Source organism: Hyperolius riggenbachi, chromosome 1, assembly GCF_040937935.1.
Source record: "Hyperolius riggenbachi isolate aHypRig1 chromosome 1, aHypRig1.pri, whole genome shotgun sequence".
NCBI lineage: Eukaryota > Metazoa > Chordata > Amphibia > Anura > Hyperoliidae > Hyperolius > Hyperolius riggenbachi.
Genome location: NC_090646.1, coordinates 613,648,648 through 613,671,226, shown reverse-complemented (window position 1 = coordinate 613,671,226; position 22,579 = coordinate 613,648,648).

The following is a 22,579-nucleotide window of genomic DNA, read 5'->3' as shown; positions in this document are numbered from 1 at the left end:
GTACCAGGGGTGCCTCTAGCCATTTTGTCACTCCAGGCGAGAAAACCTTTGGCACCCCCCCAACCCTGATGGCACCCCCCCCCCATGAAAATAATCGTAATGCAGCAGTGTTTCACTAGAAACTAATCCTATTGCGGCAATCTTTCACCAGAAAATCATCGTAATGCAGAAGCGATTCACCAGAAAATAATCGTAATGCGGCAGCGTTTCACTAGAAAATACATGTAATGTGGGCAGCATTTCACGAGAAAATACACATAATTAGGCAGTGTTTCACCAGAAAATACAGATAGGCAGGGCTCCTCTCCCCCCCCTTCCCATTAGTTCCCCCTTAACCACTTGAGGACCTAGGGCTTTCGGCCACTTTTTTTCCATTCAGACCACTGCAGCTTTCACGGTTTATTGCTCGCTCATACAACCTACCACCTAAATGAATTTTGGCTCCTTTTCTTGTCACTAATACAGCTTTCTTTTGGGGCTATTTGATTGCTCCTGCGATTTTTACTTTTTATTATATTCAGCAAAAAAGACATGAATTTTGGCAAAAAATTGATTTTTTTAACTTTCTGTGCTGACATTTTTCAAATAAAGTAAAATTTCTGTATACATGCAGCGCGAAAAATGTGGACAAACATGTTTTTGATAAAAAAAAACCCATTCAGTGTATATTTATTGGTTTGGGTAAAAGTTATAGCGTTTACAAACTATGGTGCAAAAAGTGAATTTTCCCATTTTCAAGCATCTCTGACTTTTCTGACCCTCTGTCATGTTTCATGAGGGGCTAGAATTCCAGGATAGTATAAATACCCCCAAATGACCCCATTTTGGAAAGAAGACATCCCAAAGTATTCACTGAGAGACATAGTGAGTTCATAGAAGATATTATTTTTTGTCACAAGTAAGCGGAAAATGACACTTTGTGGAAAAAAAAAAAAAAAAGTTTCCATTTCTTCTAACTTGCGACAAAAAAAATGAAATCTGCCACGGACTCACCATGCCCCTCTCTGAATACCTTGAAGTGTCTACTTTCCAAAATGGGGTCATTTGTGGGGTGTGTTTACTGTCCTGACATTTTGGGGGGTGCTAAATTGTAAGCACCCCTGTAAAGCCTAAAGGTGCTCATTGGACTTTGGACCCCTTAGTGCAGTTAGGCTGCAAAAAAGTGCCACACATGTGGTATTGCCGTACTCAGGAGAAGTAGTATAATGTGTTTTGGGGTGTATTTTTACACATACCCATGCTGGGTGGGAGAAATATCTCTGTAAATGACAATTTGTTAATTTTTTTTACACACAATTGTCCATTTACAGAGATCTTTCTCCCACTCAGCATGGGTATGTGTAAAAATACACCACAAAACACATTATACTACTTCTCCTGAGTACGGCGATACCACATGTGTGGCACTTTTTTGCACCCTAACTGCGCTAAAGGGCCCAAAGTCCAATGAGTACCTTTAGAATTTCACAGGTCATTTTGAGAAATTTCGTTTCAAGACTACTCCTCACGGTTTAGGGCCCCTAAAATGCCAGGACAGTATAGGAACCCCACAAATGACCCCATTTTAGAAAGAAGACACCCCAAGGTATTCCGTTAGGAGTATGGTGAGTTCATAGAAGATTTTATTTTTTGTCAAAAGTTAGCGGAAAATGACACTTTGTGAAAAAACACAATTAAAATCAATTTCCGCTAACTTTTGACAAAAAAATAAAATCTTCTATGAACTCACCATACTCCTAACGGAATACCTTTGGGTGTCTTCTTTCTAAAATGGGGTCATTTGTGGGGTTCCTATACTGCCCTGGCATTTTAGGGGCCCTAAACCGTGAGGAGTAGTCTTGAAACGAAATTTCTCAAAATGACCTGTGAAATTCTAAAGGTACTCATTGGACTTTGGGCCCTTTAGCGCAGTTAGGGTGCAAAAAAGTGCCACACATGTGGTATCGCCATACTCGGGAGAAGTAGTACAATGTGTTTTGGGGTGTATTTTTACACATACCCATGCTGAGTGGGAGAAATACCTCTGTAAATGGACAATTGTGTGTAAAACAATCAAAAGATTGTCATTTACAGAGGTATTTCTCCCACCCAGCATGGGTATGTGTAAAAATACACCCCAAAACACATTATACTACTTCTCCCGAGTACGGCGATACCACGTGTGTGGCACTTTTTTGCACCCTAACTGCACTAAGGGGCCCAAAGTCCAATGAGTACCTTTAGGATTTCACAGGTCATTTTTGTTTCAAGACTACTCCTCACGGTTTAGGGCCCCTAAAATGCCAGGGCAGTATAGGAACCCCACTAATGACCCCATTTTAGAAAGAAGACACCCCAAGGTATTCCGTTAGGAGTATGGTGAGTTCATAGAAGTTTTTATTTTTTTGTCACAAGTTAGCGGAAATTGATTTTAATAGTTTTTTTTCACAAAGTGTCATTTTCCGCTAACTTGTGACAAAAAATAAAATCTTCTATGAACTCACCATACTCCGTACGGAATACCTTTGGGTGTCTTCTTTCTAGAATGGGGTCATTTGTGGGGTTCCTATACTGCCCTGGCATTTTAGGGGCCCTAAACCGTGAGGAGTAGTCTTGAAACCAAATGTCGCAAAATGACCTGTGAAATCCTAAAGGTACTCATTGGACTTTGGGCCCCTTAGCGTACTTAGGATGTAAAAAAGTGCCACACATGTGGTACCGCCGTACTCAGGAGAAGTAGTATAATGCGTTTTGGGGTGTATTTTTACACATACCCATGCTAAGTGGGAGAAATATCTCTGTAAATGACAATTGTTTGATTTTTTTACACACAATTGTCCATTTACATAGAAATTTCTCCCATCCAGCATGGGTATGTGTAAAAATACACCCCAAAACACATTATACTACTTTTCCTGAGTACGGCGGTACCACATGTGTGACAATTTTTTGCAGCCTAGGTGCGCTAAGGGGCCCAACGTCCTATTCACAGGTCATTTTGAAGCATTTGTTTTCTAGACTACTCCTCGCGGTTTAGGGCCCCTAAAATGCCAGGGCAGTATAGGAACCCCACAAGTGACCCCATTTTAGAAAGAAGACACCCCAAGGTATTCCGTTAGGTGTATGGCGAGTTCATAGAAGATTTTATTTTTTGTCACAAGTTAGTGAAAAATACACTTTGTGAAAAAAAACCAATAAAAATTAATTTCCGCTAACTTTTGACAAAAAATAAAATCTTCTATGAACTCGTCATACACCTAACAGAATACCTTGGGGTGTCTTTTTTTCTAAAATGGGGACACTTGTGGGGTTCCTATACCGCCCTGGCATTTTACGGGCCCAAAACGTGAGTAGTCTGGAAACCAAATGTCTCAAAATGACTGTTCAGGGGTATAAGCATCTGCAAATTTTGATGACAGGTGGTCTATGAGGGGGCGAATTTTGTGGAACCCGTCATAAGCAGGGTGGCCTTTTAGATGACAGGTTGTATTGGGCCTGATCTGATGGATAGGAGTGCTAGGGGGGTGACAGGAGGTGATTGATGGGTGTCTCAAGGTGTGATTAGAGGGGGGAATAGATGCAAGCAATGCACTGGGGAGGTGATCGGAAGGGGGTCTGAGGGGGATCTGAGGGTTTGGCCGAGTGATCAGGAGCCCACACGGGGCAAATTAGGGCCTGATCTGATAGGTAGGTGTGCTAGGGGGTGACAGGAGGTGATTGATGGGTGTCTCAAGGTGTGATTAGAGGGGGGAATAGATGCAAGCAATGCACTGGCGAGGTGATCAGGGCTGGGGTCTGAGGGCATTCTGAGGGTGTGGGCGGGTGATTGAGTGCCCTAGGGGCAGATAGGGGTCTAATCTGATAGGTAGCAGTGACAGGGGGTGATTGATGGGTAATTAGTGGGTGTTTAGGGTAGAGAACAGATGTAAACACTGCACTTGGGAGGTGATCGGACGTCGGATCTGCGAGCGATCTATTGGTGTGGGTGGGTGATCAGATTGCCCGCAAGGGGCAGGTTAGGGGCTGATTGATGGGTGGCAGTGACAGTGGGTGATTGATGGGTGGCAGTGACAGGGGGTGATTGATGGGTGGCAGTGACAGGGGTGATTGATGGGTGATTGATAGGTGATTGACAGGTGATTGACAGGTAATCAGTGGGTTATTACAGGGGAGAACAGATGTAAATATTGCACTGGCGAATTGATAAGGGGGGGTCTGAGGGTAATCTGAGCGTGTAGGCGGGTGATTGGGTGCCCGCAAGGGGCAGATTAGGGTCTGATCTGATGGGTAACAGTGACAGGTGGTGATAGGGGGTGATTGATGGGTGATTGATGGGTAATTAGTGGGTGTTTAGAGGAGAGTAAACGCTGCGCTTGGGTGGTGATCTGATGTCGGATCTGCGGGCGATCTATTGGTGTGGGTGGGTAATCAGATTGCCCGCAAGGGGCAGGTTAGGGGCTGATTGTTGGGTGGCAGTGACAGGGGGTGACAGGGGGTGATTGATGGGTGATAGGTGATTGGCAGGTGATTGACAGGTGATCAGTGGGTTATTACAGGGAAGGATAGATGTAAATAATGCCCTGGCGAATTGATAAGGGGGGGGGGGGGTCTGAGGGTAATCTGAGCGTGTAGGGGGGTGATTGGGTGCCCGCAAGGGGCAGATTAGGGTCTGATCTGATGGGTAACAGTGACAGGTGGTGATAGGGGGTGATTGATGGGTAATTAGTGGGTGTTTAGAGGAGAGTAAACGCTGCGCTTGGGTGGTGATCTGATGTCGGATCTGCGGGCGATCTATTGGTGTGGGTGGGTAATCAGATTGCCCGCAAGGGGCAGGTTAGGGGCTGATTGTTGGGTGGCAGTGACAGGGGGTGACAGGGGGTGATTGATGGGTGATAGGTGATTGGCAGGTGATTGACAGGTGATCAGTGGGTTATTACAGGGAAGGATAGATGTAAATAATGCCCTGGCGAATTGATAAGGGGGGGGGGGGTCTGAGGGTAATCTGAGCGTGTAGGGGGGTGATTGGGTGCCCGCAAGGGGCAGATTAGGGTCTGATCTGATAGGTAACAGTGATAGGGGGTGATTGATGGGTGATTGATGGGTAATTAGTGGGTGTTTAGAGAAGATAACAGATGTAAACAATACATTTGGGAGGTAATCTGACGGCGGGTTTGCGGGCGATCTAATGGTGTGGGTGGGTGATCAGATTGCCCGCAAGGGGCAGGTTAGGGGCTGATTGATGGGTGGCAGTGACAGGGGGTGATTGATGGGTGATAGGTGATTGACAGGTGATCAGTGGGTTATTACAGGGAAGAACAGATGTAATGAATGCACTGGTGAATTGATAAGGGGGGGTGTGAGGGCAATCTGAGCGTGTGGGCGGGTGATTGGGTGCCCGCAAGGGGCAGATTAGGGTCTGATCTGATAGGTAAAAGTGACAGGTGGTGATAGGGGGTGATTGATGGGTGATTGATGGGTAATTAGTGTGTGTTTAGAGGAGAGAATAGATGTAAACAATGGATTTGGGAGGTGATCTGATGTCGGATCTGCGGGCGATCTATTGGTGTGGGGGGGTGATCAGATTGCCCGCAAGGGGCAGGTTAGGGGCTGATTGATGGGTGGCAGTGACAGGGGGTGATTGATGGGTGATTGATGGGTGATTGACGGGTGATTGACAGGTGATTGACAGGTGATCAGGGGGGATAGATGCATACAGTGCATGGGGGGGGGTCTGGGGGGGGTCTGGGGAGAATCTGGGGGGTGGGGGGGTGATCAGGAGGGAGCAGGGGGCAGGGGGGGGGGTATAAAAAAAAAATAGCGTTGACAGATAGTGACAGGGAGTGATTGATGGGTGATTAGGGGGGTGATTGGGTGCAAACAGGGGTCTGGGGGGTGGGCAGGGGGGGGGGGTCTGATGGGTGCTGTGGGCGATCTGGGGCGGGGGGGGGGAGAAAATCAGTGTGCTTGGTGCAGACTAGGGTGGCTGCAGCCTGCCCTGGTGGTCCCTCGGACATTGGGACCACCAGGGCAGGAGGCAGCCTGTATAATACACTTTGTAAACATTACAAAGTGTATTATACACTTTGTATGCGGCGATCGTCGGGTTAACATCCCGCCGGCGCTTCCGTATGGCCGGCGGGATGTTGCGGCGAGTGAGCGGCGACAGGCGGAGGCGGAGGATCGCGTCACGGATGACGCGATCGCTCCGCCCATGCCCAAACAAGGACCGCCGCCATTTGTCAATACGGCGGTCCTTGCGGCGTCTGCTTCCCGGCCGCCATTTGTCTATACGGCGGTCGGGAAGTAGTTAATAGCCCTGATACCTGCGTGCACCTATAAGAAAAAAAAAACATTTACTCACCTGCAGAAGACTCCTCTCCTGGCCTCCCTCTGGCTCGCAGTAGCTCCCCCAATGATCTTAGTGCTGCAAAACTCCAGCGCTGACAGGCAGAGCAGGGCTACGGGAAAATTGTGCCCTAAGCCCTGCACTGGAGACACAAACAATCTCCAGTGCAGGGGTTCAGACGTCATTTTCCTGTAGCCCTGCACTGCCTGCCAAAACCCACAGACTTATGGCCTGTACACACTGAAAAACGCAAGCAAAATCGCAAGCGCATGCGTTTTTAAAGTGCATGTAGTTTTAAAAACGCATGCGCTTTTGCCTGCGTTTTTTGTGCGTTTGCATTTTTCTTGTAATTGCTGATTGGCTAAAGAATCCTTTGTTTTTTTTTCTAGTTTACATTTCAACAGGAATCAGGAGATTGCAGAGTCTTCTGGGATACTGACTTCTGAAAAACGCAGGCAAAAACGCAAGCACATGCGTTTTTCATGCGCTGCACTTAAAAAAGCGTAGCAGGCACTGCGATTGCGTTTTTCTAAAAACACATCGCACCAGGGCCTGTACACACTGCTGCGCTTGCGCTGCGTTTTTAAAAACGCATGCGTTTTTAAAATCGCAAGGTCTTTTGAAAAAGAATGAAAATCGTGATGACTTGTACACACTGGTGCGATGCGTTTTTAGAAAAACGCAATCGCAGTGCCTGCTTGTTGAGGGGCTGTGGCTAAAAGTATTATAGACACATGATCAGCAGGAGAGTCAGGCAACTGATATTGTTTTAAAAGGATAAATCCATATTCTTCTCAATTTAACTTTAACTCAAAAACTTGAGAGGAGTGCTCTATGAAGGCTGGTAAGCACACATTGTAGCAGTGGACTTGGGAACAGAGTTGGTCATCATATGTGAGTTCACATCACAGAGAGTTTGTAAAAAAAAATAACAACTTGTCCATAAGACCCTCCACAGAGTTTGGCGGAGGAATATGTTGGGTAAAGTATACTTGCCCCCTATAGTGAGTGTCTCAACACTGCCAATTTCTCGCATGGCAGTTATTTTAGACAGCTAAGGTGACAGTGCAAGAACTTGATCACTGCAGGGGGCTGTGCTTCAGCAGATGCTTCAGCAGGTAAACATGTTTTGCGCACTGACCTGATAAACTCTGCAGCAGGGAGCTCGGTAGGCTACTCCATTTCACTAGCAAAGCAATACATTTACTTAACTGTTTGTGTACTTTCATTATGTTACCTAATGCTTAAAATGAGGCCTTGATCTATAATGCAGCATAGCTGAATTTATGATTTTGCTTCCTTTTTAGGATACAGACATGCTGACATCAGTATGTACAATATAGACAACAGTGGGGCTGATTCGTTATATGCCAGTAAATTTGTCGTGTGCAGGCTGTGTGTACTAATGCCATTCAGGTAGCTCCCAACCCGCTGTACTTAGGAAGCCTCTATAGGATGATCTATACTTTCTATAGAATTCAATGCTTTCCCTTTTTTTTTTAGGTATGTAACTTTTGTGTTTTTATGTGGCTACAGGTATCCTTTAACTATTTCAGGCAGCAGGTTGTTTTCACCTTATGGACGAGAGGAATTTTCACATTTCAGTGCTTATCCCTTTCATTCCCAATAACTTTATTATTGCTTATCACAACAAAATGATGTATACCTTGGGTTTTTTTTTCCCACCAATTAAGCTTTCTTTGGATGGTACATTATGCTAAGTATTATTTTTATGGTGACAATATTTTATTTGGAAATACAGGTGCTTTTTTTCAGTTTTACATCCATCAGTAATTTTAAGCCCATAATTTAATAATGATATACTCGCTTGACACTACGTATTAGGAAAATTTTAGTCCCTAATGTCTGTAGGTGTAATTTTACTATTTGGCCACAAGTTGTCCTCGCGTATGGAGTAGGAAGTAATGCGTGGCTGTGTTACTTCGGAAGTGACGCAGGCATCTCATTGATGCTGGCCATCACAGGGACCTAGAGGGGAGATGAATGATTGGGAACAAAGTTCCCATTCATTAATCTAATGGTTAGCAGGAGGAAGTTCGGCAGCACGATCTGAGAATAATCACTGTTTTTGAGCAAAATCAGTGATCTTTCTCGAACTACAAGCACAGATTGGCTCAGGGGAGTTCCGTCCCCTGCTACCAATTGCCCCTGGTGCCGGGACCATCGCGATCGCAGGCTTCCACCTGCCTGATTGCGCTCGCACCCTTGCAAACTGCACGGATGTAAGTCTCGCATCCCTGCGGCTAGAGCAGCACCAGCCGCGGACATGAGACTCACATCCGTGTGGTTAAAATGGTTGAGGATAACATTACCAGGGCTGGTTCTAGACTTTCTGCTACCTGAAGCAAACTTTGGAGAAAGCACTACTGCCTGATTGGTCGCATGCCAAAGTTTCCCCTCTGACTGGCCATAGATGGCTCATCGGTGATGGGGTTCTACCGTAACATGCCTCAATAATTGGCATATATCGATACTTCACCTGCTTGTGATGTAGTAAGGAAGGGCAGCAGGTGCCACCGGTCAAATGTGGACGGGGATTTGGAGATGCGTGGATGAGAAGGGTAGTGTGTGTGTCAGGAGGGCGGTGGGAGAGAGGAGAGGAGGCAGGTGCCAGGTCGCCTAAACTGTTTGTCCAAATGACGCCCCCTAGATGTTGCTGCCTGAATCATGTGGCTCGGGTGACTTCATGGTAGGACTGCCCCTGAACATTACTCTCCCACAATGCACCTGTAAGGCAGACACTGAACTTTTATGCCAAAGCAAAGTTTCCTGATGGAAGTTCCCAGGAATCTTTCTACTTAAATGTTCTTGTAAAAATAATATTTTAATGTGATATGAAAGCAATTTACACATTCAGTCATTTGCGTGACATGGTTATGTTGGTGCTGGACTAACTCGTAGCTTCATAAATAGCCCTCACAAACGAAGCTGACAAAATGCGACTTTAATGCGGTCTTAATTGGTAAAGCTACTAAAGTGAATCAGAACATAATGTTATCTAATCTCCATGGACACTCGTTGCCATTTGTAAGATGTGGCTAGTGCCATGCCGATAATAGCTGCTGCTGCCAGGGAGCACTTGGACAACACAGGCTGGACAGAACCACATGAAAATCCTTGCTGAGTGATGTCAAGAGGAGCAGTCAACACTTCAGCACCGTCCAAGCCAGGTGGGGGAAACTGTTTGGCCTCCTTTCAAAAGCTCTAATCTTGGCTGGTCTGCACTGTAACATTACTCCATGGTGTTGTGTTTTCCAGCTCATCTACCCTACAGCTTAATGAGATTTCCAGGCCGCTCTGTTCCTAAGAACACCCCAAGTTTCAGTGCTTATCTGTGCATCGTACAGTAATATATCTCCTCTGGGGATCTCCTCTGTAGGGCGGAAAGGATTTGTTGTGGATAATGTTATGTTTCCCAAGAGAACTTGGGAATTTAAAGTTAAACAGCAGAAAAACAGCTAAATGCAGATATTACTGTATATGTGAAAGTAAACTTGAGAAGATCGTAGCAAATAGATTTATAACTTACCTAGGGCTTTCTCTAGCCCACTGTAGTGTCCATTAGTTCACTTCATATCCATCCGGTCCCTTAAGTTCTGCTGCTGTGGAGGTCCCCAATTCAACTAATTTGTCGGCCACTGTGGATGCGCGTTACCAGGTGCACCCCCTCCCCCCATGTAAGCACACTTAGTCTTAATGAATGGGTGTACATGCAGACAAAAACCACACATACGTAGTAGTCCGTGATTCAACCAAGTTGCAGACTTTATGGGACTTACAATAGCACAATGGAGGGGACCGGCAGGACATCAAGGGAGCAGATGGGCTCTCCCATAGATATTTACCTGTACAGTGCAAGTACAGCCCATCCTATCAGTGGCGTATTTAGAGGGGTGCAGGAATGGCTCATGCCATGGGTGCCAAAGAGCACAGGCACCATGCTTGCCCCCACCTCCCTCATGCTGCACCACCATACTGAGGGATGCTTCGCTACCTATACTGGGAGGATATTTATACTAGGAACACCTCGCATTACCTTTACTGGGGCAACACCTCTTACCACCTATAATGGGTTGCTTCTTATGTTGGGGGAAACCTCTCACCGCCTAAACTATGGGACTACTTATACTGGGGAACTCATCTCCCCACCTATCAAGTACGCCTCTAAATGTAGGACTTTTTAGACATGTTCCAATATAACATCTCTAATAGCCAATATATTAACAAATTAAAAAGTATAAACATTATGTTCCCTAGATTACAAATTCAACAATCATGTACGCCGCCAACAAGTGTTGCCATCATCATGCTCCCTCTCGCCATCTATCCATCCTACAGAAAGCACACCCATCATGTTCCCTATAACAAGTGCAGCCATTATGTGCTCCATATATAGTGTTGAACTAGCTTGTCGTGGTTTGAAGGCGAACCTGATGGGGTGAACTGCTTGCAAGGCAGCTCACTAGCCAGCGAACCCGCAAGCTACCACTGGCTAGTTTGGAGGTTTAAGGATAAAAAAAACCATGCAAACCTTCCCCCACCTTCCCCTGGCTTACCATTCTAGATGCTACCACTTTGGTCCACCTGTCCATCTGTCACCTCTCCATGCTGATGTCACCTCCCAGAGTATACAGAGCTGGATGAGCAGATTGATGAGAAAACTTAAACGAGTTACAGAGAAACCGTGACCAAGAATTGAACTTCATCCCAATCAGTAGCTGACACCCCCTTCCCATGAGAAATCTATTCCTTCTCACAAACGTATCATCAGGGAGCTCTGTATGGCTGATATTGTGGTGAAACCCCTCCCACAGGAAACTGAGGACCATGGTCCTGGCAGTTTCCTGTCTGTAAACCTCGTTACATTGTGGGAAATAGCAGTTTACAGCGGTTTCCAACTGCCAAAAACCAAGCCGCATCTCCTTCCACTGACATCACCTGCCAGCAGTAAAAATGCCACCATGTTATAAATGTCAGAATGTAAATCAGGGAGAGGAAAGATTTTACAACAGGCAAACACTGACTAAATAATTTTTACATAATTATTGTAAAAATGAAGCACTTTTTTTATTACATTATTTTCACTGGAGTTCCTCTTTAATTGAATATGGGCCATGGAGTGTAACACAGTTCTCCTCCAACATATTTTTTAATAAAAATATATACATTTATATTACCTATGTCTAGTAAACCAGAAGGTGCCGATCAGAAGTAAATTCTCTGCTGCTTATAGCTCCCTTGTAGAGATACATTGGCGTGGCAATAGCTGACATCCTTGTAGTCTTTCGGAGGCAAGCCGTTACATCATTGCAGTAGATAGTATGGCTCCAGAGCCAAAGGGTGTAGTATGTGAAGAAATTGGTTGAAGGATGGGCATTAGGATATGGCTCTTCTACTGACCACATATGCTGTTGCTCCGTTGTTATTGCCTGATGAAGGGGGATCAAACCTGTGAAACGCGTTGCATATTTGTAGTTCATAAATAAAATATATTGACTGTCTTTACTACAGTCGTTGTGTGTCTACTTGGAGGAGGTAAGTCCACCACTACCTCCTCTATTTACCAAGAATTTGGTTTTTTAAAGGACTTACGAGGCCAAGTACAGTAAAAAAAAATAAAAAAGTTAACTACCTGGATCAGCTTGTAAGGCACGGAGGACGCCGTCCGCGCCCTCCGTGCCGTTCCGCCTGGTCCCCGCCGCCGAACAGCCCCCCGAACGGTCCCCGACCGCGCGGCCCGGGTCGGGCTCCCCAGCCTGTACCAAGATGGCCGCCGGAGCTGGCCGCGGCTGCACAGTCCGCATAGCCGCGAGTGCGGCTGTGCAGCTCTAAGGACAACCCCCCGATCACGTAACAGTAGCCTGGATCGGGGGGTTGGCCTTAGAGCGCGGTCGGGGACCGTTCGGGGGGCTGTTCGGCAGCGGGGACCAGGCGGAACGGCATGGAGGGCGCGGACGGCGTCCTCCGTGCCTTACAAGCTGATCCAGCTAGCTAACTTTTTTATTTTTTTTTACTGTACTTGGCCTCGTAAGTCCTTTAAGCTCATTTAGCTTCCTTTTATCCTTTTGGCGCCTCTGTTCTCCTGCAGGATATGTGGGAGGGGCCAGCATGCTAGTCAACCTCCCTATTATTGTTTTCTATGGAAGGGAAGCTTGGTTCAGGGGACACTATAATGTATTTATAATGTATGTATTTTTACTTCAAAGTAAAACTGAAGCTGGTTAACCACTTCTGGACCTTGGTCATTGAAATCTATGTTTGTGTCATGTTTGGGACCTGTTATCCCTGCCAGGGAGTAGATTTCTAGCACTGCGCCGCACGCTCCTGCGATTTCCCATCGCTGCAGCCCACCTTTTCTGCTGTTGGTATGAATGCAGAGGTCAGGAGACGATTCTCCCTCCGCGGATGCAGTTGTTACACCAGTGACTACTTGTCATACATTCATGAAAATGGAGTTTACCTTTAAAATAAGAGTTACTGTCCCCAGTTTGAGCAAGCGATTTGCAGAGATGTAATTCTGGCGTAGTAGGCAGCACGAATAAGGCCATGATCCTATGTTATTGGCAGCATTGAACTCGTTTGATCCCTTAGGCTTATTTAATTCTTTTATTGAATATTTTCAGCCCCCAGCCTGGGAACACTAAATGCCTTTGTCAAGGTCGGGGTTAGTTAAATCTGGAACTGGAGTGGAGAAGCAGATTAAAATGTCAGTTTTAATATCAAATGAAAACAAAAGTCAAATTACCCATGGCTGGGTTCGGAATGTTTGCTTAACGTCTCTTGTACATGTTAGTTTCTGTAAACAGTTCTCAGCTATGAATCGTGTTATCATGTATTTGATTGATGGTAAGTCATATTGTGTTCTCGGGGTTTGGCTGCAGATATCCCTAAGATCAAAATGTGAGTTTGCGGTGTTTACTGTTAAGTGTCATCTGCAATCAAATGAAGGCTTAACTATGCAACAGTTCACTAATTGGGGAAGTACCGTGTTTTCATTCTGTTTTTGTCTGGATTTAAACTAAACTTGACATGTCCTTTATCATTATTGTTTATTGATATAGTGCTGATATCTTCCACAGTGCTTACAGGACCACTCCTACAAAATAAGTAAGCAGTTAAAATCTGACAGAACTGACGGGTTTTGGACTAGTCCATCTCCTCATGAGGGATTCTCAGGGTTTTCTTTGTTATCGACAACATTTTCTCAATGGCAGATCAACTGCCAAAATAGTAAGATACCAGCCAGCCTCCCTACTCAATTGCACGCTATGTTGTCAGACTTAGCAACTGCCGTTGAGAAAATCCTTGTGAAAACAATGAAAACCCTGAGAATCGCCCATGAGTAGATGGACCAGTCCAAAACCTGTCAGTTCTGTCTGATTGTAAATGTCTACTTTTGTCGCTGGAGTGGTCCTTTAATAGAGTATAAAGTCAGTTAGCTACTAACTGTCCCTCATACAAGCTCACAATCTAATCCACCCATAGCCATTTTCTTACTGTATGCCCCGGTAGACCAGGGATGGGCAAACGTTTTGACTTGAGGGCCACATGACATGGGATTCTCAAGTTTGAGCGGGGGGGGGGGGGGTGGACCAGAATAGGTGTTTGGCATGCTCCATGGCAAAAAAATGAGTGTGGCCAGGATGTGGACAGAGCTAACTAACAAAACAGTGAAACACAAAGACAGTGGGTCCAAGTTTTCTCCCAAAACACAGGTAAAGTGACCCTAAAGGTAATTAGACAACGTTCCCCCCACCCACAAACAGCAAATGGCAACAGTAAGACTTCTTTGGCAGACAACAAAAGCCAACGGACAGCAGGCAGACCCCCTCAGACAGCAAGAAACGTATTGTGAAACACCAGAAGATAGACATAATGTGGCAGTGTTTCAGCAGAAAATATATGCAATGCAGTAGCGTTTCCCCAGAAAATACAGATAATGCTGCAGCATTTTACCAGAAAATACATATAATGGTGCAGCATTTCACCAGAAAAAACAGATAATGGAGCCGCGTTTTGTCAGAAAATACAGATAATGCGGCAGCGATTCACCAGAAAATACTCATAATGGTGCAGCATTTCCCCAGAAAATATAGATAATGTGGCAGCATTTCACCAGAAAATACACATAATGGTGCAGTGTTTCACCAGAAAATGCACTTATTGCAGCAGTGTTTCACCAGAGAGTACAGATAATGTGGCAGCGTTAAATACACATAGGAGTTGATTCACTATAACAAATAGTTAGCCTTATCGAAGTTAACATGCCTTATCAAAGTCATCATGCCTTATCGGAGTTAACATGCCTTATCAGAGTAGCACAGCAAGCGCTACAAACGTATGCCTGCTAATTGGCAATGATGAGAGCTCCACTCGTCCTGCCCTGAGCCCCTGCAGGTTTAATCACTTTAAAGGACATTATCCCCGCACTTTGATTGGACCAATAGGCTGCCAGTCAAGTTTCCTGTCAAATGACAGGCAGACTGTTGAGCCAATCAAAGTGCGGGGATAATGTCCTTTAAAGTGATTGGATCCGCAGGGGCTCAAGGCAGGACGAGTGGAGTTCTCGTCATTGCCAATTAGCAGGCATACGTTCGTAGCCCTTCCTATGCTACTCTGATAAGGTGCATTAACTCTGATAAGGCATGTTATTTGTTAATTAACCCCATAGTGTGCAGCGCTTCCCTGAAAATACAGATAATTTGGCAGCATTTCACTAAAATACAACACAATTTCTCCCACTTAAAAAATGCATTAGGCAGGGTTCCTCTTTTCTTTAACACAGCGTAAGAACCTCTAGGGATTAAAAAAAAACTGGTATAAGGTTACAGGGAGGGTTAAAGGACCACTATTGCGAAAATCGTAAAAAAATTAAAATAACGTAAACACAAATAAATAAGAAGTATGTTCCTTCCAGAGTAAAATGAGACATAAATGACTTTTCTACTATGTTGCTGTCACTTACCGTAGGTAGTAGAGATCTGACAGAACCGACAGGGTTTGGACTAGCCCAGCTCCTTGTGGGGGATTCTCAGAGTTTTCTTTATTTTCAAAAGCACGTAGTGAATGGCAGTTGCTCTGCAGTCTGCATCTTTATATAAATCGATCTGCATCTTTATATAAATCCTTTCCAGGGATTGTCTCTTTAGAATAATAATAAATGCCATGCGGAGAATCCCCCATGAAGAGATGGACTAGCCCAAAACCTGTTGGTTCTGTCAGATTTCTACTGCTTACTGTAAGTGACAGCAAAATAGGAGCAAAGTAATCTATGGCTCATTTTATTCTGCAAGAATGTGATCCTTCAATAACTCAAAGCTACACTTCACTCAAAGCCAATTGATCACAGTGACAATGCGGTGCCATGCCAAATGATCAAATTGTCTTGTGCCTAACAATTGCAGTAGACGTATCTCTAGTCATTCTTTAGTGAAGGAGTGTGCAGACTGATAGATGTTACTGCACATTTCTGAACTGGTGTATCAGGTATTTGCATAGTTATTTATTTATATTTTTTGCACACAAAAAAAACTAACATTTTTCTCTAAACGCTTTACACATAATTCATTTAAAATGGCGTCCTATTGAATGCATAAAAACGTTGCCTGAGCCACATCTTCAAAGCTGGGTCAGGGGGTTGACCTTGAAGGACACATGTTCCTAAAAGCAAAAATGTAGCCAATCCACAACATAAGAGGTGCTACGCCGGTCAAAGCTGGTCATTTATTCTTAGTATCATTGTTGTGTAACCATCCTGTACTATGTTGCAATGCACTGTATTGCCATAGTCAATGTATTAAAGAGAATGAAATAGATCAACTGCGACACGTAGGGAAATAAAAATAGGAAACAGTGGAGAAAGGAGGGGGTGTGTATAAAGAACATTTTTCACTTTGTTCCTAACGTGCCAGAAGCCTTCAAATATAAAGCTGTGTGAACTAGTGATGAGCATAATGACGATTATGCAAAATTTCGCCTAATTCGCAAAATTACGATTATGGCCATAATCGAAATTTCATTAATTTTGCGAAATTATGCGAAATTACGCCTTTATGGGGAATTTCATAATTAAGATCGTTTTTCGTAATTATGATCATTTACGAAGCACAAACAAATCAGAATTTCGCGTTTAACACGGAAATTCGTCCGTTCTCAAAATTGTGTTCCAGTCCAGAGCCTCCTGATACATTTAAAGGGACAGCACTTGCAGGTACCTTTGTATTATCAGATATTGCAAGGCCAAAAACCAAGTCTCAGCATGCATGACCGCTAAGTGCACCTTGACAAAGAGCACCTGTCTTAGAAGTGACTGCAGGTAGCGTCTCCTGATGCATTTTAAGTGACAGCACGCAGCACGTGCAGGGACCTTTGCATTATCAGATATTGCAAGGCCCAAAACCAAAAAAAGTGTCTCAACATGACCACTAAGTACACCATGGCACTTAGATACATTTAAAGTGACAGCATGTGCAGGGGCCTTTGCATTATCAGTAACTGCAATCAATGAGTGACTTCCCTGAGTTTAGTCATTACCTAAATGTGCATAATTACTATTAGAAACAAAATAACCTCCATTTTCGTAACTAAAATAACTGTTTCTATAGAAAACATGAAATTACGAAATCTTGTGCTAAACACGAATTTGCGCCGAAACGCGAAATTACGGATCCAAAATTTCGCTTACGGAATTCCAAATTACGGTTTGTAAGGCAATTACGAAATTGTGAATTTCATGTCGTAACGGCAAAATCTACAACTGTGATTAAGGAAACTCGAAATTACGAAAATTTCAGCTCAACACTAGTGTGCACAGGTAGGATGGTTCTTGGCAAAGGCAGCCGGTCGAGACGAGTGCTTTAGATGAGGCTCTAGTGTGTGCACAGCGGCCATACGAAACACCCCCTGCAGTGGAGGGCATTGTTCTCTCCCCTCCGTTGTGCACTGCTCTGTCAGCTACACACACACAGATACACACACACACACACACACACACACACACACACACACACACAAACACATACACACACACACACACCACAGCAACAGAACCCGTCCTGTGGCTCAAGTTATCGAGTCCCGATTTGTGCCGGCCAACATTTATTGTACTTGTGTACCCAGCTTAAAGCCAAATTTGCACAGAGAGCAAACATACAGATTTACAACACATGCCAGGCATGAGTAAATGGCCATACACACAGCAAGATTTCTTCTGTCAAAATGACAGAACCACTCCGACGGACATCGTGTAACTAACTTTTAACTATCTTTCTCATACATTTGGAAAAAAAGTGACATTTGTGAATTTGTCGATCGGGCATGCTCTGGGAGGCACAGATTTCCATCAAATTCGATAATAATTATCGAATATGATGGTGGATCAGCCAAGTCTACAGATGTATGGCCACCTCAAAGTGGCACTGAAGTGAAAAAAACCTCATGATATAATGAAATGTATGCATCGTAAGGATAATTAATAGAACATTAATAGCATGGAAAATATTATTGTCAGTATCACGCTGGTATGTGAGGTAGCATACAGGTATAAATACAAACAATGGTACAAAAGCGTAGTCTAGATCAGGCTGAGGTCATATACAGGTCAGAGATATCGAGATACAGAGTAGCTAGGCTAAATCGTAGTCAATAATCGAGCAGAGTCATACACGTAAATCAGATGTCAGTAGTATTGAAAGGATCAGGCAGTAACAAAGTCAGGGACAGGCCGAGGCGGTAATGTAAATCAGATGGCAGCGGTACAGAAGGACAAGACAAGAGTGAGGTCAAGAGGCAAGCAAGAAGTCGGTACACAGATAATATACAATAGGATGTTACACAATAATAATATTACAAGAATATAAACGAAAATAATAAAGACTGACTAACTGGAGTACATATATATTGTGCGTCTACACAATATATCAATGTAGCTCAAAGTAGCTAGCTAAGCCTAGAACCAGCGAACTGATTAGTATCAAGGTCAGAGAGCAATGAATGCTCTGGCAATGTATTGTTAAAATCGCACAAAAGTAAACAAACCAGTGCGTTATGGCCCATACTCACGAGGGACTTTTGTCGCCTCAACACGTGGCGCGCGCGTGTTGCGGCGACAGGTCGCCCGTGAGTATGGGCCGTTGCACGCGCGCGCACCCTGAACTGTCGCCCGTCGCTCTTGTCGCCATGCGATTGAAAGTTTCAATCGCATGGCAACAGTCGCCGCCGCACCTCCGCCGCAACTGTCGCTAGTCCGCGTGAGTACGCGGACTAGCGACAGCAACCTCCATAGAGGTAAATGGAGCTTCCGGCGGGGGGAGGAGGAACGTCGGCGACAGCTTCCGTCTCGCCGCTGGTCCCTCTTCCGCGTGTGTACGCGGAGGGACCTGGAGAGAAGCTGTCGCCGGCCTGTCGCTAGCACGCTCACGTGTGCTGGCGACAGGCCACTTCTGCAGCCCGTGAGTACGGGCCATTAGGGGACATCTCCTATTACCCTCTGACACAATTTCGCCGCTCCCCGCCGCATTAAAAGTAGTCAAAAACAGTTTTAAAAAGAAACAAAATGGCCACCAAAACAGGAAGTAGATTAATGTACAGTATGTCTACACATAGAAAATACATCCATACACAAGCAGGCTGTATACAGCCTTCCTTTTGAATCTCAAAAGATCATTTGTGTGTTTACCTTCTGTCCCCTGCTTCTCTCATGCACTGAAGTGACAGGCTTCCTGCAGACAGCTCTGCCTGTGCCTGTGTTTGTAATTCCTCAGTATCTGTCAGCCAGCTACTTTCACAGCCTAAAGGCTCATACACACATCAGACCATAGTCTTTGGAAAATGAAAGATCACAGACCAATTTTACCCCCTTCCATGTAGTATGAGAGCCACACCTACACAGTCTATTCTATGGAGCTAAACTCCCCATCAGATAAAATCTTTGCAGGATGCTGCACACAAAGATGCTGTACACAATAAAAAGATCAGTATCTGCAAAAGATCTGTTCATGCAAAAGATCTGTTCCTGCAAAATGCATTCATAGTCTATGATATCTGCAGATCATCATACACACCTTGTTTAACAGACATTCATCTGCAGATCAGATCCACCAGGATGGATTTTCAGATCTGCAGAGGATTGTCTGATCTGCAGATGAATGTCAGTTAAACAAGGTGTGTAGGATGATCTGTAGATCTCATAGACTATGAATGCAATTTGCAGGAACGGATCTTTGGCAGGAACAGATCTTTTGCAGATACTGATCTTTTGTGTCTGTACAGCATCTGTGTGTGCAGCATCTTGCAAAGATTTTTTTCTGATGGGGAGTTCAGCTTCATAGAAAAGACTCTGAAGGTATGGCTCTTATACTACATGGAAGGGGGTAAAATTGGTCTGTGATCTTTCATTTTCAAGACTATGGTCTGATGTGTGTATGTGGCCTAACAGAGGAGGATTTTTATCCAGCTCTCTTCTATCACTGATAAGATAGCAGAGATGCTGCTGGCTTATGTAAATAAAACACACACTGGAGTGTGCAGAGAGGGGCCTGGAGGGGTGTGCATAAACAGACCAGCACAGAAGAGTTGGCAGCCTTCCAGACACAGGCCGACAAGTCTGACAGGGGAAAGATACATTGATTTATTACAGAGACAGTGCTAGTAGAAAGTGCTGCAGTAAGGCAAAGCACATTAGAACAGCTTTAGGAACTTGTAGGATGGTAGAAAAAACGTTGTAATTTTTGGTACAGTGTCTCTTTAAATACATGTATACTCTATCAGTAGCCACTCCCACCTGGTGATGTCACCTAGTGACATCACCTGCTGGCATCCCTAAACCCTCCTCCTAAGCCTATAAGGCTCATCTGAACTCGCGCGCGATCCAAAGGTCGCACCGCGCACGTGCGAGTCAGAAGAGACCGTCGGGGATGCCGCCGGAGGACTCCAGTGCAGAAGCCCTAACACTTGCCCAGACCACGCCGGAGATGCCGCGGAACCTGCCGCTTGCAGGTAAGCATATTACAGTCAGTTACATAGCTTTTTTCTATAACATTGAATCATTCTGTCATAGTTGCAGTTTACAAACTACACTAACGACCCTTTGATCTTCCTGGCACAAAAACTTTAAACAAACAAGAAACAATGAAATACAGGTTGAGATAAGTGCTTCAGAAAACAGCGCTGTAGCCAACCCAAGTTGGGTCGGTGAGCTCAGAGAAGCTCTTTTGCATAGATAACAACTGAAGTTTCTTAACTCTTCCTGTACTGGAAACAATATGAGACTCATATATATGCTACTAAAGTTCTGTTTCTTAGCTGTACTACACATACAAATCATAAATATCTTATAAATTTATTTTCACTTCAGATTCCCTTTAACTGACTGGCAAGTCAAAGGCTGAAGGCTTGTATAGCTTTAATGTCTGTTTTATTAATGAACGTTCCGCATTGTCAGTCACTGCAGAGTAATTGATGTGTTTCTGTTAGTCTGATAATGTCTTAATTGGGTGAGTCACCACAGCTAGTTAACTTGCCAATAATTCCATGCTTGTTCTAAACATGTGAAAGCATTCAGACGCTGTCATTAATATGGAGCAATTAGCAAACAGAAATGTGGGCGAAAACCAAGTCGGTTGATGAAAGAGGAAAAAAGCGGCAAGCTTCTTTTATGCGATCCTCCCATTACCAGAATGTGCAACCATCAGATCCGCAGATAAATTCAATCTGTTATTTTTTTTGTATTTACTGAAAAAAGACTAATCTGACTAGAAATTAGAGTTATTTTATAAAAAATGGGGAAAGAACACTTTACAGAACCAATAAAGTTCAGAGATTTGGAAAAAGGGCTATCGTTTTCTGAAAGTATTGGACAGGAAGTGCTTGCTTCTGTATCAAGCCTAGGTTACACAAAGAGGAAGTAGATTACAGCTGCTTCCTGGAAGGATCATGAGATCATACAAACAAGACTGTATGGATAGACCACCTACTGAGGCGGGGGGAGGGTGGGCACATGACACAGGATTGGACAGGGTCGTGTGATCATACATGCAAGATTCTATGGGCACACCACCTGCTTGGGGGGCACCAAAAACCATGCCAAAGGCACTGTTTGTTTGGAAATTATTATATACCACTGCCAGAAGAGATGGGATGGTACTGTGATTTACAAAGGGGCAGAAATTTCACAACACTTGTTTAAACAACCAGCCAACCTAATATCACAACAATGATAACTTGTTTAGAATAACCATGGTGTGGCAAGTGCACTCAGTGTGCTAATTAAGCTCATAATTGATTCCCACTTGTTTATTGACTGAACACCTCAGGGTTGCTGGGATAATATGCTGCCTGTTAGTTATGTAGGTGTGGCTCTCCACATTTACAGGGTTATTATGCTTTGTGGAGGCAGGAGTGTTGTCACATGATCCCTTCCTGTAGCTAGGCAGCTTTTGACCTTAGCTTCTGAAAGAAAACAATGATTTCTATAGCAATTAATCGGGATCCCCTTTTAAAGTGAAACAGGGTTTTAATGCAGACTTTACAAAAATGTGGCATTATCCACATCGTTCAGTCATAGATGTGGGGGTAGATTCATAGAACAGTGGTAACATAACCATGAACTGGAAACTCACTGCAATTTTACCATTGCTGTTGTTACGCATGTAACATAGCGTGTGGGGCGCAAATAGCACAACCTGCATTATATAAACAATGCATGCCTTGCTAGTATAAGGTGCTTTATGCAAATGCTGTAATGCACGTAATACTAGCAATGGGCAACTTGTGTACATAACACAGGTTGCACTATCGGCACTCCAAAACTAGCATGGGCAGCACAGTGGCGTAGTGATTAGTGCTCTTGCCTTGCAGCACTGGGCCCCTGGTTTGAATCCCTGCCAAGGCACTATCTGCACGGAGTTTGTGTGTTCCCCATGTCTGCATGGGTTTCCTTCCACATCCCAACAACATACAGATAAAATTGCCCAGTGGTGTAGCAATAGGGGTTGCAGAGGTAGCGACCGCATCGGGGCCCTTGGGACAGAGGGACCCCGAGGGGTCCTCCCTCTAGCACAATATTAGCTCTCTATTGGTCCTGTGCTGGTAATAATCATTTCCAGGGGCGTAACTAGACAACACTGGGCCCCCCTGCAAAACTTTGGATGGGGCCCCCCCACCTCCCTTGCTTTCAGCACAGGTAAACTGAGGACCAATGTGTTTTCCCCATGCAGATAAAAACACTTAGACTTA